This window comes from Cibotium barometz, chromosome 3 (assembly GCF_041138505.1).
Source record: "Cibotium barometz isolate CiBa-2024 chromosome 3, ASM4113850v1, whole genome shotgun sequence".
NCBI lineage: Eukaryota > Viridiplantae > Streptophyta > Polypodiopsida > Cyatheales > Cibotiaceae > Cibotium > Cibotium barometz.
In genome coordinates this window covers 18,993,414-19,008,260 of record NC_141048.1, presented here as the reverse complement: position 1 = coordinate 19,008,260, position 14,847 = coordinate 18,993,414, and positions in this window count along the sequence as shown.

Here is a 14,847-nt window from a genome sequence, read left to right as displayed (position 1 = left end):
TGTCTTATGTTGATTATTAGCTTTCTCATAACTTATAAATTGACCAAATCATGAATAGAATTGAATTCAAAACAATATTATCAACAGTCTCATCTTTAGTAGATTTGGACCAAAATCTCGTTCAAACATTTTCTTCTTTATTTTCTTTTGCTGAGTGAAATACAGGTGTTCTTTTGCCCAGAGACAAAGCAAGGATTAGAATTCCTGAGATTCTCTAGGATGAAAGAGAATGCTATCATCAAGACTCATTCCGTTGTTCTGCGGTTGATTTCTTGGTATAGAAGATCAAGAAGCTAGTGTCGGCATCAAATTATACTCAAGAGACCAAATGAGTTATTGAGGATGTTGAGAACATGTCATTTAAGATCAGGAAGATGGTCTTTGAGTGGCTCCATTTGCTTATATAGTTTCGTCCATAGGCACCCTCGGCAACATGGCACAAAATTCACCTTCCAATCACTTCAAGGTAAATTTTCCCAAATTCAAGACAAAAGGAGGATCTCATCAATACCCATGTCATATCATTTTAGATGACATGCAAAGCTAATCACATGACATCTCATAGGATGTATTTTTTTAGCGAGCACTTTTTGGTGTTGAGGCAAGCGTTTCTCTCTCTACTCTTATTGTCTCTGTCTACTCCTTCTGTCTCTATTGTTGCACCTACAAGATGTTGAGCACTTTTTGGTGTCGAGGCAAGCGGTTTCTCTCTCTACTCTTATTGTCTCTATCTACTCCTTCTCTCTCTATTGTTGCACCTACGAGATGTTGAGCACTAAACACCATGGGCCACCATCAATGCAACTCCTTTACAAAGACACCATGGGCCACCATCAATGCAACTCCTTTACAAAGACACCATATTATGATCTAGAACTTCCATTATATTCCAAAGCAAGTTTACAAGACCACATCGTTACATCAAAACACCTACGAGATATTGAACATATGTAATAATACATGAAAGCATGTGTGTACACAATGTTCTTTACTTCCATGGGCCACTATCATTGCAACTCATTTACAAAGACACCATATTATGATATAAAATTTACATTGTATTCCAAAGCAAATTTACAAGACCACTGCATTCCATAACAAACACTGGTCGAGATGTTGAACACATGCAACAATACATGAAAGCAAGGGTGTAGACAATGTTCTTCACTTCCATGGGCCATTATCATTGCTACTTCTTCATAAAGACGTCATAGAGAGATGCAACTTCCGTTATATTTCAAAGAAAAATTATAATACTGTAACATATTATGATAAACACCTACGAATATGTTGAGCACATGCAATATATGAAAGCATTTTGGACCTCAACTATCATCTTAGCCTTCTCTATCTAAAATGAAGGTGGAGCCTCCTTTGCCTCTTCAATGATGCCAAAAGCTCTCCATATCCCAATGGCTGTTTTGCTGCTTTTACCTATGGCATGTTCTTGTCTGCAAGGTCTACCGCTTTCTCTATTGTGAGCTTCTTGTAGAGCTCTTGCACTTCAGACCTTCTTCTCCATGCTTCCATAAGGGCATCCGATCTAGGTTCCTTTTCTTTGAGGTGCATGAAAGATTGAAGAGCTTTACTTAAGATGCTTGCAAACGTAGTAGTATTAGAGGGATTATTCGATGAAGCTATGATAAAATAGTTTATGCCCAACCTATTGCAATATGAAGATCTAAGGGGATGGTGGGGTGGGATGTGTGCCTAGAAGAAGAGTACTTATCTTGCGAAAGGCTCGCTAACGCTCAACAACATCTCGGATGGGATTCCTATCCGCGTCCAACTGGTATGGCGAGGTTCCCTCTTGTGGTTTCACCTCTAGGAAGATATCGTCGTCCACCTCGAAACCCGAACAATTTGCAGCTACCTCACCTCCTTGCCTATCATACTTTGGACGACTGTACATACTCTCATTGGGGTGTGTAAAGAAGGCAATGACCAAAACAGTGACCTATGTGCACACACTAGTAAGTACGCTAGGAAAATCATTGAGCTTTGCTTTAATAAAAACCACTCACTCCTTCACTCACCTCTTCTTGGCCATTATGACATGAAATACAAGTATTGCGGGAAGTGCAAGAAAAAAGTCCTTCACAATGTGAAGTTCCAAGTCCCTGCCTCTCGCACAACAATCCCTAGGTGCTCCGCATGTAGAGTGCACACCATAGTGTCGTCGACTTGTGGGAACTCTACAACAAGTACAAAAGCCGACTCCACAAGTACCTCCCTAAAAACATTCCATCGAGAAACCACGATCTCGTCCTTGTAGAGAGAGAGATTTGTTGGAAAATCGGCCCACACCAAGCGCAAGCCTCCAAGCCTATCGAAGGAGTCCATGCTTCCCCACCTTGTCTCACAGATCCCACAAATTGTTTACAATACTGCAAGATTCTTAGAACAACAAAGCATATAAATGAACATGGCAAACTATATAATGATGAAGAATGGAGAGAGTCACTAGCACGGGTTAGAGATCATACCTATGTTTTCGCTTTCCCAAAAGTGCGAGATGGAGGTGATTAATGTTGGAGCCAAGAACTAAGTGTAGAGGGTTCACCACATGTGGACGGTAGTCTTCATTAAGACAAGACCAAATACATGTTATTACTATTGTTCAATAAATGAACTAATGAATGTTCAAACATGTTAAGTTCACTTACTAGATCCCAAGAGGGCTACATCATCTTCTTTTGAACTCTTCGACCCCTACTCTTTGCTCTCACCATGTGGCTCCGCTTGCTCATCGCCTTGTGCATGGGACTCATGCTCATCATCCTTAGAGTGGCTATCCTTAGCATCCTCATCAATGTCATCACCTTCCCACTCTAGCCATGACCTCTTTGTGGGCATTGCTATCACGATTGTGGATGATGGAGACTCCTTGTTTGTTGATTTCTTGCCCTTCTTCTGCTCGAGGGCCGATTGTTGCTGCTTGGCCAGGTTTCTTGCCCCTCTTCGCTCCTACATTCAACCACCCAAAAAACAAGCTTTATAGTTCATACAAATGTGCTACCCTATGCAATGAAATGTACTCCAAAACTGCTCAGCCTCCTCTAAAGGAAACTCCCCTCTAGGTAGTCTATCCACCATGGGCACAATATCTAAGTGTCCTTGCCCCGTAGCTTGTCGATCCACTCCTCAAGGTACAATCTCGTCTCCTCTGTCTCGGACTGCACCCATGCGTCTGAAGAGTGCTCGGGAATATATACCCGATTACACACACTACTTCTCCACCACCTAGTATAGAAACATTAAAATTATCTAATAAACCAATAAAATAACAATAACAACTTCTCCAGCACCTAATGCGATAAAATAATAATAATAGTATTTTGGCATGCTACTACATTTGTACAAGAGGTGTCTTGTCGTACATGGTAGGTATGGTTGCTTGTCAGGATCCAAGGTGGCATGTATTTGCCCTTTCCACCTTATGAATGCCTTCTCAAAGTAAGTCTTCCTATAAGATTTAAGAGCATCCGTGATACCTATCCCAGAGTCCACTATGGCTCTCTTGTAAATGCTGGGGCGACGAGTGAGCCCGTCTTTAACTTCGCGTACAATTATAGCGTGTACTCAGTCAATTGGAACCAGTACATGTGACGATGGATCCACGCAAAGAACGCTTTGTCATGGATGGCAAAATCTAGACATCCCTCATTGCAAACTCACCAATATGTTAAGGAGCCCACATTTTTTCTTGCATTGTAAACAAGCGGTATGTTTCTACCTACGTATAAAAAATATTTTAATGTATCAAGGGCGTTAGAGATCTTACTCTCCCTTTTGGAATATGTGCTTGAGCGATCTCTACTAGCTTGGGAGTAAAGAATTTGCTAGCCTTTTCACCCCAACCCTAGTAGGAGATCACTTTCTTGAAAAACTCTTTGCTAAGTCAAGGTTGGCAATTTGTGTGCCAACTCATTTCTCCTCTTAGTAAACAACACCTCCATCTCCTTCAGGGCACCTTTGTAATTCTTGTCGAACATTTCTGCATTCAAAAGGTATTCTCTACTCCCTCGCTCAAGCAAGCCACTGACCTTGGCTTGGTACGTGGCATCAAACTCCTACTACAATGCATTTATGTTTAAGAAACATATTTCAAAATCAAAACATAGCTTTATTGTGGTCTGAGAATGAGGCATGCACATACCTTGAAAACCAATTGTGAGAGAAGTGCCATGGGAAGCTCCAGCCACTTCCATCTGTTAGGTCCCTAATGATTAATAGCTTTCTTGGCCCATGCACGATCCGCATCATTGAACTTTGACAACAAAGATTGTGGATCGGCAAGGCCCACACGCTACATCATAAATATACCATGCGTCGTTGTGTTTGGCACATCAATACTAGTGACCATGGCAATTTTGCATGCATATAAAAATAAGGTAATAAATGATGACATATGAGACGTTTGTTCACCTAAATCACAAAAAAACAAGATACAATCCACTTACTTGTTTATCATTCGCACCACCAACAAGAACTCTACCTCCTCCTCCTTAAGGAATCAGACCACTCTATAAATCACCCTGGGAATCTTCTCTCTTTCAACTTGATTGGTTTTTGCCCATTTTTGCCATGCTTTGAGTCGATGGTTGCCATCCCCGAGAGACAACAAACATCTTCCCAACCATGTATTGCCATCCTTCCATGTGCTCTAGGATCGTGTCAAACTCTGCTAATGTCAACGATAGGTCAAGACCAATTGCACTTCGACGGTTAAATGGAAGGGCTCTTGGTAAGGGAATCCCTCAGAGACAATGAACTCCACCACCATTGTCGACTTGTATGTGCTCTCTTCTATGATTTTAATTAACCCTTTGATGGAATCCTCATTCGTACGGATTACTAAGTTTGCAAGGACGCGACAAAGAGACACTCTAAGAAGACAGTTATGATTATCCAAGTGGTCCTCCACCCAATTCATGGAGATGTGTCGATCAACCACTTGGCTGAAACTCTCCTTCATGGACTCCTATTCTTCAGCAATCGTGGCACTACTGCTAGCAGCATGATATTATTGGCGTGTGGGCGTTGAAGGAGCAGGCCCCATGACCAAATGCAATTGAGAGGTGTTGGTTACCTAGCTTGATGTGGCCACTTGTGACATGCCAACTTCTTGCGATACTATAATCTCATCTTGATTTTTGATGAAGCCCTTCGATTGCAATCATTTCGAGGAGGCATTCTACGTTGAGGGATATACCTTGTTAAGGGAGACTCCTTGTTGAAGGAGAGGGTGCGTTAGGGGGGGACGTGACGCCGACTGTGCGTTAAAGAAGCAGGGGCGTAAGAACGCGAGGGAGCATTGAGAGGGGGCATGTGAGGCTAAGTGCTCCTTGAAGGGGGATGCGTTGAGGGGGGAGGGCTCTTGTAAGCCCTTTCCTATTGTTGTCTAAAGCCGTTAGACAGCGATAAAAAGCACCGCGTGGCATACACATGCAGCACTACCACGTGTAATGCCTGTGGGGTTGAGCATTACACGTCGAACCAAACCACAGGCATTACACTTGGAGAGAGAGAGAGAGAGAGAGAGAGAGAGAGAGAGAGAGAGAGAGAGAGAGAGAGAGAGAGAGAGAGAGAGAGAGAGAGAGAGAGAGAGAGAGAGAGAGATTAACGTCTATGAGAGGCCAAAGTTGGCCTATGAGACAAAAAATAATACAACTGTGTTCTTTGGGTCATCGGAAGAAAAGAAAAAGAAAGAAAAGGAAAAGAAAGAAAAGAAAAAGTGTGCATGTGTCTGGATACAACTGTGAATCATCATGGATCGGTGGAGCCCATATACAAACAATAGAAAGGGGGGTGGGGATGTGGATGGAGTGCTAAGGCAAGATGCATCTCTATATGCTGAGAGGTAGTACAAGCATGCTATGCAGATCTATGTCTAACTCCATCCAATGCCATAAGAGGGATATAAGATATCATACATCGCCGATGCTGAGGTTGTGAGAGTGGCGTGAACATGTACCCTGAGTCTGAATGAAAGCGAGCTAGCCTCTCCTGTGTCTCCATCTGGTGTCTCATCCGGATAGCTGCTATCTCTCGGTGACAGAGTCGGGGTGCTCTGTGTCCAGTCTATCTAGGTCTCCTCCTGGCTCTCAATTCCTCTACTCTCTGTGCGATCACCACACGTGGTACATCAACCGGCACTGGCATAGCTCTCTGGAAGAAATCTGTGAGCTGGGACTGTCTCCCACCCCTAGTGGGAGCGGATGTGTGGAGGAGTCTCTCTCGAGAACTATGAAGCTCTAGTAGTAGTCTGCCAAGCTGTCGCTGGGTGGTTCGAGGCCTCCATCAACTGATGTAGTGAAGAGTGCTCCTCAAACAATCCTACATATCTATCTCTAACCCCCTGGTGGGCTCTACATCTACATACAAAGTGATCCTCAGTCTCCACCTCCTCGCAGCACAATTTGCATATCCGCTCGGCTCTGGGAACTCGTGTAGCTCTCCCAGCCTCTATCTCTAGCTGATGTGATGAGACTCGTAGCTGTCCAATAGCAACGCGAGAGCTGTGTAGCATGTATACATCCATATACCGTGGTCGCTGTATAAACCCATCCCTTGAGATGCTCATAAAGTGGTCTCTGTAATATAGCATCTTCGGTGGTAGTGACATCTTCGGTGGTAGTGGGATCTCTGGTGCTGTCCATGTCTCCTATATGTAGCGCTGCCATATGTCCTGTCTCATTACTCTATTCCTCTCATTGAGAGAGAGGTAACCCCATGGAGCAGACACATACTGAAAAGGTGGCAACCGCTCAATGTCTATCCCATGATGTGAGAACCATGGTAGCATCTGTGCATACCAAGATCCAGTGTGTCCAACCTCGGCCACAGCTATCTGGATGCCTTAAAAGCTCGGTGGGATAATCTCTCCGTGGGCATCTCCCTCATCCTGTATATAAAGGAGATCGTCTGGAACAATGCCTCCACTACCATAGGTGGTGCAGCAAACTCAGCTCGAACAATGTCGTGTGGGACGCGGATGGTTTGCTGCGTATCATTCTCGAGAGCATCAAGATATGTGGTCTCTCTAGCTGTACCCATGTGGAGGTTGCAAGCCCTGGTGCCCAAACCGCTGTTGCATACATTAAGGCTGGTGTCACTAATGTATCAAAAGAGCCACCCCTTCGTGCCAAGTTCCTGAAAATGTGCCTGATGACACTGACGCTCAAGGCCAACAAGAGCTACATACCCCCGGGTCACTCTATCTCGGACTGCCTGAGCCATGGAGAAGCGTCCAACTAAGCTAGTAAATGTGATGCCAAGGTAAACATAAGAGCTCACCACCTCGACCCGCCCTCCTGCTAATGTAAGAGTAGTGTGGCTCTCCTGACTGCGCGTGAAGTGTGGAAGATCATAACCTTGGTTTTCCCAAGGTTCACTGTGAGACCCTGCTGTGCGCAGAAGTCATCACTCAAGAGCCATAAGGTGTCTTTGAAGCCCAACCTGCGTGTCAGATACCAAGACGATGTCATCAGCATAAAGCATAACATGGACAATAATACCTGATAGCTCAACCCCAGAGCCTCCTCCCTGTGTGATGTAGTCGATCACCTCATCAATATAGAGCCCAAAGAGCGTGGGGGAGAGCGGGCACCCTTGCTTCACACCAATGGTGCTAGCAACTATGTCAGACAAGCCTCCTGGGCATCGGACTCTCCCAAAGACCTACTCATATAGCCTGTATATGCCCCACATCATGTCTGAGGGTATGCTTAGTGTCTGTAGTCGCCGAAAGAGGTGCTCTCTGGGCACAGTATCAAATGCCTTGGGGAAATCCACAAAGCAACAATAGAGCCGTTGCCTCCGTGCCTTGGCTGCCTGATCAATCAGGCACCTCAATGTAAAAATGTGGTCGATGGTTGAGAAGGCTCGTCGGAAGCCTGCCTGGCATGCTGCTCTCAATCCCCCATCCTCTGCATGAGTGCTCAGCTCTGCCTCCAAAACTGCCCCGTATAGTTTGCCCAATATATGGCCAATCATGATGGTCCTGTAGTTCCCGGGGTCTAGTACATCTCCCGCTTTATGGATCGACACAATAGTGTGCATCGTCCACTCAGCCGAAAACCCCTCTAACAACAGAGCTCTGTCGAAAAGATGAGCAAGAAATGGTGCCAATGTATCAATAGCATAGATGAGATGCTCTCCCTATAATCCTATAGTTCCCGGGGTCTAGTACATCTCCCGCTTTATGGATCGGCACAATAGTGTGCATCATCCACTCAGCCAAAAACCCCTCTAACAGAGCTCTATCGAAAAGATGAGCAAGAAATGGTGCCAATGTATCAATAGCATAGATGAGATGCTCTCCCTGTAATCCTGTATGATCTGTCGCCTGTTGGAGTCGGCATATGGCCCTCCTAACCATAGGTGGGGTGAAGAAGGTGGAGACTATGGGGCATGGCTCTGTGGGTTATGGTATAGGGGGCTGTGCAGGCATATCATAGAGTCTCTCTGCATATGTCTGCCAGGTCTGAGGATCGGTAATAGGTGTGGGAGGACGGGGCTCTCTGAGTCTCCTCCAAGCAGCAGTAGCATCTCTGCTCATGAGCATGTGATATGTGTCCCAGTATTGAGCCTCCTCATCATCCTCATCATAAGCTCGCCGCTACAGCGGGTGAGAGTATGCATCCTCCTGCCTGCCTGTCTCTGGGGGTGATCTCCCTGCGAGCCCTTTGCACTCGGAGACTGCGGTAAAGGTTTCTGCACTCATCATCATACCATCTGTTCTGGGGCATGCTCTTAGATGTAGGTGGCTATCTTGTCTGAGAGAGAGAGAGAGAGAGAGAGAGAGAGAGAGAGAGAGAGAGAGAGAGAGAGAGAGAGAGAGAGAGAGAGAGAGTCTCTTAGAGTCTATTCCAATCCTCATTATTGAAACACTTTACTTAAACAATTATGTTGCACTTTTTTACCCTCTTTTAGTGAAGACTTTATTTGAATAAACAATCATTACTTATTGTCTTCTATAATAACATGCCAAAGATATCAAGATTTAAGTTTGTCTTGTTTTTGGTGTCCCAATTCGAGTTAGCTACATTATGGAAAGTTGTAGCTGATCCATTAGAAAAATGAAGCATACCCAGAGGTTCAAAGAGGATCAGTTGGAAGACATGAATTTGGGAGTGAGTACAAAAGCTAGATTAAAAAATTGGGAGATGAGCAAATGATACTAGTGAGTACAAAAGCATAACTAGAGGGTCAAAGAGGATGAGTTTGAAGACATGAATTTAGAAGATGAGTAAATGGTACGAAAGCTAGAGTCAAAATTCAAAAAGAAGCTTCATGATCAATTAAGATCAAAATTATGAATGTGTTTGATGGATAGATAAAGAGTTAAAAGCATGGATCCTCATTTTTACATCAATCTAAAGAAGATGCAATTTCGTGCAATGCTACTATATATCTAATTTATGTAAAATAGGTGAAGGAAGAAATAGAAAAACTATTAAAAGTTGGATTCATCTATCCAATAAATAAAGTGAGCTACTTTGTCACCCATAGTATCCAAAGAGTTAGAAGAGTGGATATTCAGTTTTACATCAATCTAAAGGAAGATGTAATTCTATGCAATGCTACTAGATATCTAAATTATGTAAAATAGGTGAATGAAATTTTGAAAAACTTTTGAAAGTTGGATTCATAACAAATCAAGTGAGGTGCTTTGTCATTTATAGTATCCAAAGAAGATGGGAAGTTGCACATCAGTGTGGATTATAGGAAGTTGATTGCAACACAACTAAGACAAATCTATTCTCAGTCCCATCATTCCCAAATTCTTGAATTCCATAGTAGAGGTACGAGATATACTCATTCTTAAAGTGGATTTAGTGGATATACCCATTCACACTAAACAAATAAGGTATATTTTGGTGGTAACATATTATTACAAAAAATCTTATTACAACAAGTCTTTCAAGCAGGCCCCATAGTGTTAGAGGATAAAGAATGCTTGGAAATTTTCCAAGAAGTGCTCCTTGTCAAAGGTTGGGTGTCAACCTAATGCTGTAGATTGAATGCACACAATATGATGTGCTCGCTTGAGCGATTCCAAAAGTGAGGCTTATATGTTGTGGGATCATTCACACTAAACAAATAAGGTACATTCTAGTGGCAACATATTATTATTACAAGTGGAGGCTTGGGCTTAAGGGATAACATGTTCACATCTATTGCAAAGTTTCTCTACAAAAAGATCATTATTTATCTATCAAATTGATATAGGTAGTGATGATTAAGGAGTAAGAAATCGTTGGAGGTGCAAATCTCACATAGTGGAGAGATGGGAAAAGGGATGCCTAATCCTACATGCAAAGGCATTATGGAAGATAAAAGGGTATATATAATTCAAAGGGATCCCTCCTATCTTCAACTCCCCCATGCTTGTCTCTTGTGGAAGACTGGAGGGATGGTTAGGCAGAGTTAGAGCCTACCTTAGCATGCCAGAGCCTCTGCATGCCCATGTAGATGTGTGTGCCTCCGAGGGGTGCTAACGGCTTTAGAAAACACATTGCAAACATATGTTGGCCAATCGTCAATTTATTCCTTGGTGTGTGAACCGTGCCACATCATGGGCAATGCGATCTCTTGGTTTCCAAGAGAAGTGGCCGACAACCAAGAGCCGAGGCTACGATACCATCTGGGAAACTAAGAGCTCGGTTGGTTGTGTTGAGGTTGTTGTTTGTGAATTCACAGCATTTTCATAGGACACTTTGCTATGCACAAACCTTCACAATGATATATCAATATAGAGGAGTGTTAATCCCATTTCGTATTAACAAATATGCTCCTCCATTTGAGGACATTAATAAGTGTCATGCAAAGTCACTATAAAAGTTGTACATTATGAGATATTGGCCACCCAAGGCCTTAGTTAAGTAAGTTTTGAGCGCCCAAGTGTGAATAAGGACCAATTGTATATAAGGCATTTTCTCATAATGAATGGACACAATCCCCATTTGTGCTATGCAAGTTCTTGCTTTTATCTTGAGAGATAGTACTCTAGCACATGTGCCTTCTCTATACTTATATGTTTGTATGTTTATATAGAGGAGCGCGAGAGAGTGATTGCCTTGTGTGGTGTGTGAGCGACACTACGGCAGTGACAGCGTGGAGGTGGAGCTTGGAGGATTAGATTTTCTCAAGTGAGCTGGAAAACCTCAAGGGACATGAGCTCGAAGCATTGGTAAGTGCCCTGCGACAATTATGTTCTATTGCTCTTTCCAAAAGAGAATGCATTGAGTTCCTTCTTAGAGGTATGATAGCCCATAACATTTTTGGCATCACTGTTGGGGAAACACCTTTGTTTCTTCCATCCTCTTTGAGTTTCAGCTCCCATTACATAAGTTTCATCATTGCCTTTGCATTCTGGTAGTGCATTGTGTATGGAATGAATGGATAAGATTTGAGTGGAAGTGAAAAGTCGTGAGAAATTGGTTGTTTTTGTTGCGTGGTTGTGTATTGGAGTGACCTTGGAGGAAAGATCCACTATTTTTTCCTTTCAATTTTGATGTTTGTATCACTAGAATCGTGAATGTAAACGACGAGGGTGATACTATGTTTTTCTTTCCTTGAAAAAAATCAACAAAAATCGTAAAAATAAGGAGCCATTGGTTGTCTTGAACTCGTATTACATTCTTTATGCGTGGCACAATCATTTTGCAAGCATCTGGATAGGTATTTTGCATCCAAACTCCTCTCTATCGAGGCAGGAATTCTCCACGTGAAACTATAGGAAAATGACGTAAACTACTCCTTGCAACCGCACGGTGTGAAACGCTCGCGAAATCATTGCTCGCCAACAATTAGCGAGATTTCCTTGCTAAAAATAGGTCGTCTTATCCTAACACCTCTGACACCATTCATGGGTCTGACAAAATTGTAATCTGTGAACTAGCAGGCTTCACGACGTGAAACATTAAATAGTTCATGATGTGAATGATTTACATTTCACAGCATGAACTGTTTCAGTGCTCACGGTGTGAACTAGATAAGAACTCACGATGTAATGGTTTCCATTTCACAATAAGAACTATTTTTGCAGTTTCACGATTAACCAAATCTAGTTCACTAACTTGGTATTATCATATTAAGGTTAAGGAAGTGCTGGAGACCAGTAAAAATTATAACAAGGTAACACGGATTTTTGAGTCCGAAGTAAAATTTTAGGTACATGAAAGTACATAAATTTGTTTACGATGTGAACGGTTCTCTGACTTTTCACGCCGTGAACTGTTTCTCTGCATTCTCACGGCCTTAGAAAACAAATCCACATATCTTACCAGAATTTAATTGGGATTGCAAATAAGCTTATCAAATCATATTCACATGCACTTGAGGTCTAGAAAGCTCATCGGAGACGACCTCACTCCCGACGATAGTGCATCAAATCACCCAAGATCTTCCTATCAAAAGAGTGTTGGTTTAGGCCACTCAGTGTGAGCACTCAATTGAGTGTCTTAAGGAATCTAACCACCATCGAGATTAGTAGTGAAGAATCCATGGAAAAAGGGCTGTGATACTCTGGGTTTGGGGAAGAGGAGAAACCACCCTCCCCTATCAGATCCAATGGTATCATTAATATAGCCCAGGGATTTTTTGGTCTCCAAACCAGCAACGATGAGGAGGTGTACTCTGCGGGCATGGGTCCATCAACCACAGCGCTGGACTTGATCCAAGGCAAGAATTACGAATCCAACCTTCAAATTCTAGGCTTTCTAACACTGGCACCCCCCAAATGAGAAGAGACTTGGAAAGCACAGCCAGGATAGGTCAAGTATTCTTCCCAACCTCAGAGGAAGTAGAATTAGATCTGAAAAGGATTGAAGTAAAACGGCAACTATAAGAATTGAGCTTAAGGAAACAAGAGCTCGATACTCGAAGGGCTAGGGCGGAACAAAAGGAGATGGGAAATGTGAGCCTATTTCAATCACGTGGCAAAGAGCCATAAATAGTCATAGGCATGAGTGAGGGAGAAATTCCAAACTTAGACCCCATTAATGTGAAGAGCCAAGAGCGGAGGAAGGGTTTGTAACCCAAGATGAAGGGGATAATCTACCGAGGAAAACGGGTAAAGTAGAAGACCGCCTGTACACCAAGAAGGACATCGAGCAAATGACCAATCATCCCATGTTCCTACAGGACATGGAGCTCTTAATTCTACAAAGGTGTACGGAGACTACGAATGATGATGAGCCAATCCAAAATGAAGTGGCTAGACCATCCTATAGACCAAAAATGCCTAGAAGAGCCAATGTTGGAAGAGAACGAGGTCTAGGTGGGGGGGAGTAGCTCCTCAAAGACCAAGGGCGTACGGAGACTACTAATGATGATGAGCCAATCCAAAATGAAGTGGCTAGACCGTCCTATAGACCGGAAATGCCTAGAAGAGCCAATGTTGGAAGAGGACGAGGTCTAGGTGGGGGGGAGTAGCTCCTCAAAGACCAAGGGCGGATCTAAACATAGATCTTAATGCAGCCACAAGGATAAATTTGTTGAATATGGCTGCAAAAATGGGCCGAGGAATGGTCAAGGAACTAGGCACTACTCTAGAATCCAAACCATCCCAAATGAAGCCACACATAATTTCAAAGCTCGTACAAAAATTCTTTGGGGATGGGGATCTGATTCAACATGTAGAGATCTTTGAGTCCACATGCGAAACCTATAGGCCAGTAAGTGATGTGACCACGATTCATGCCTTCTCATTGACCCTAGAAGGAAAAGCTCATCAATGGTTCCAAACCCTCAAGCCAGAAGATAAGATTAATTTTATGCGGCTCAAGAATGTGTTTGTGCCAAGCTTTGCTAGAAGTGGCGATAAATAGAGTCATATGGCACAACTACACAACATCAAACAAAAAGAAATTTAGTCGATGTGAGACTATGTGTCTCGGCTAAAGCACTTGAATTCAAGGTGCAAACTACGAGAGAGGCTAACTGATGATTAGTTATTGCCATGCTTCTGGAGAGGAGTCCGAGACCACAAGATGCATTATCTAGTATTAGCCCGCCGACCAGCTACTATGGATGCATGTTGTAAGCTAGTAATTGAATATAAAGACAATATGCTGTAATTGCCACAACCAAAAGATGTCAAAATATCCTTGACAGTAATGACTTCGCGAGTTTTTAGTCACCAAGAGATTGGAACTCAGAGCAAGCAAGTTGGGAACATGACTATGGATGATATGACTGTGGACGATGACTGTGGATGAACTCAATAATGCCATATTGGAAAAATTGAAGATGAAGGATGGAAGAGAAACATCTGGGTATGGGCATACCCATCTTTACCCTCGTAGAGATTTGGTGTGGTGTTCTACGTGCAGATTAAATGAATGCCCAAAGTTAAGAGCAAGGCCATTACTCTATTGTGCACATTGTGTAAAATTAGAGAATCATGACACCTCCATGTGCAGATATCCAAGGTTCCAAACCGTAGCACAGCTGCTGGCACCTAGAGCACCACTGACCTTACCAACACCTAGTCAAACCCTTCCTATTTACCTAGGGGGATGTTTCGAGTACATGACGCTTCACCTCTACCGCCACCTGTTCTACCACCACATGCTAAAATCAACCAAGTATTGATTGAAGAGACATTAGAGGATATGGATATGGTGCGTGAAGTAAAAATCAGTGGTGAGTACTATAAGAAAGCTACGGAGATTGCACCAGAATATTGTCTTATAGAATAACACACCAGTACTTGTGTTTCAAACCATATGGTACAATGAAAAAGTAAGGATATAAACACAAATATGAGAGGACCACTACAATGTTTGGTTGCAGTGGATTGCATCGAATTGTTGAATGTCCTAACAAGAATTTGGT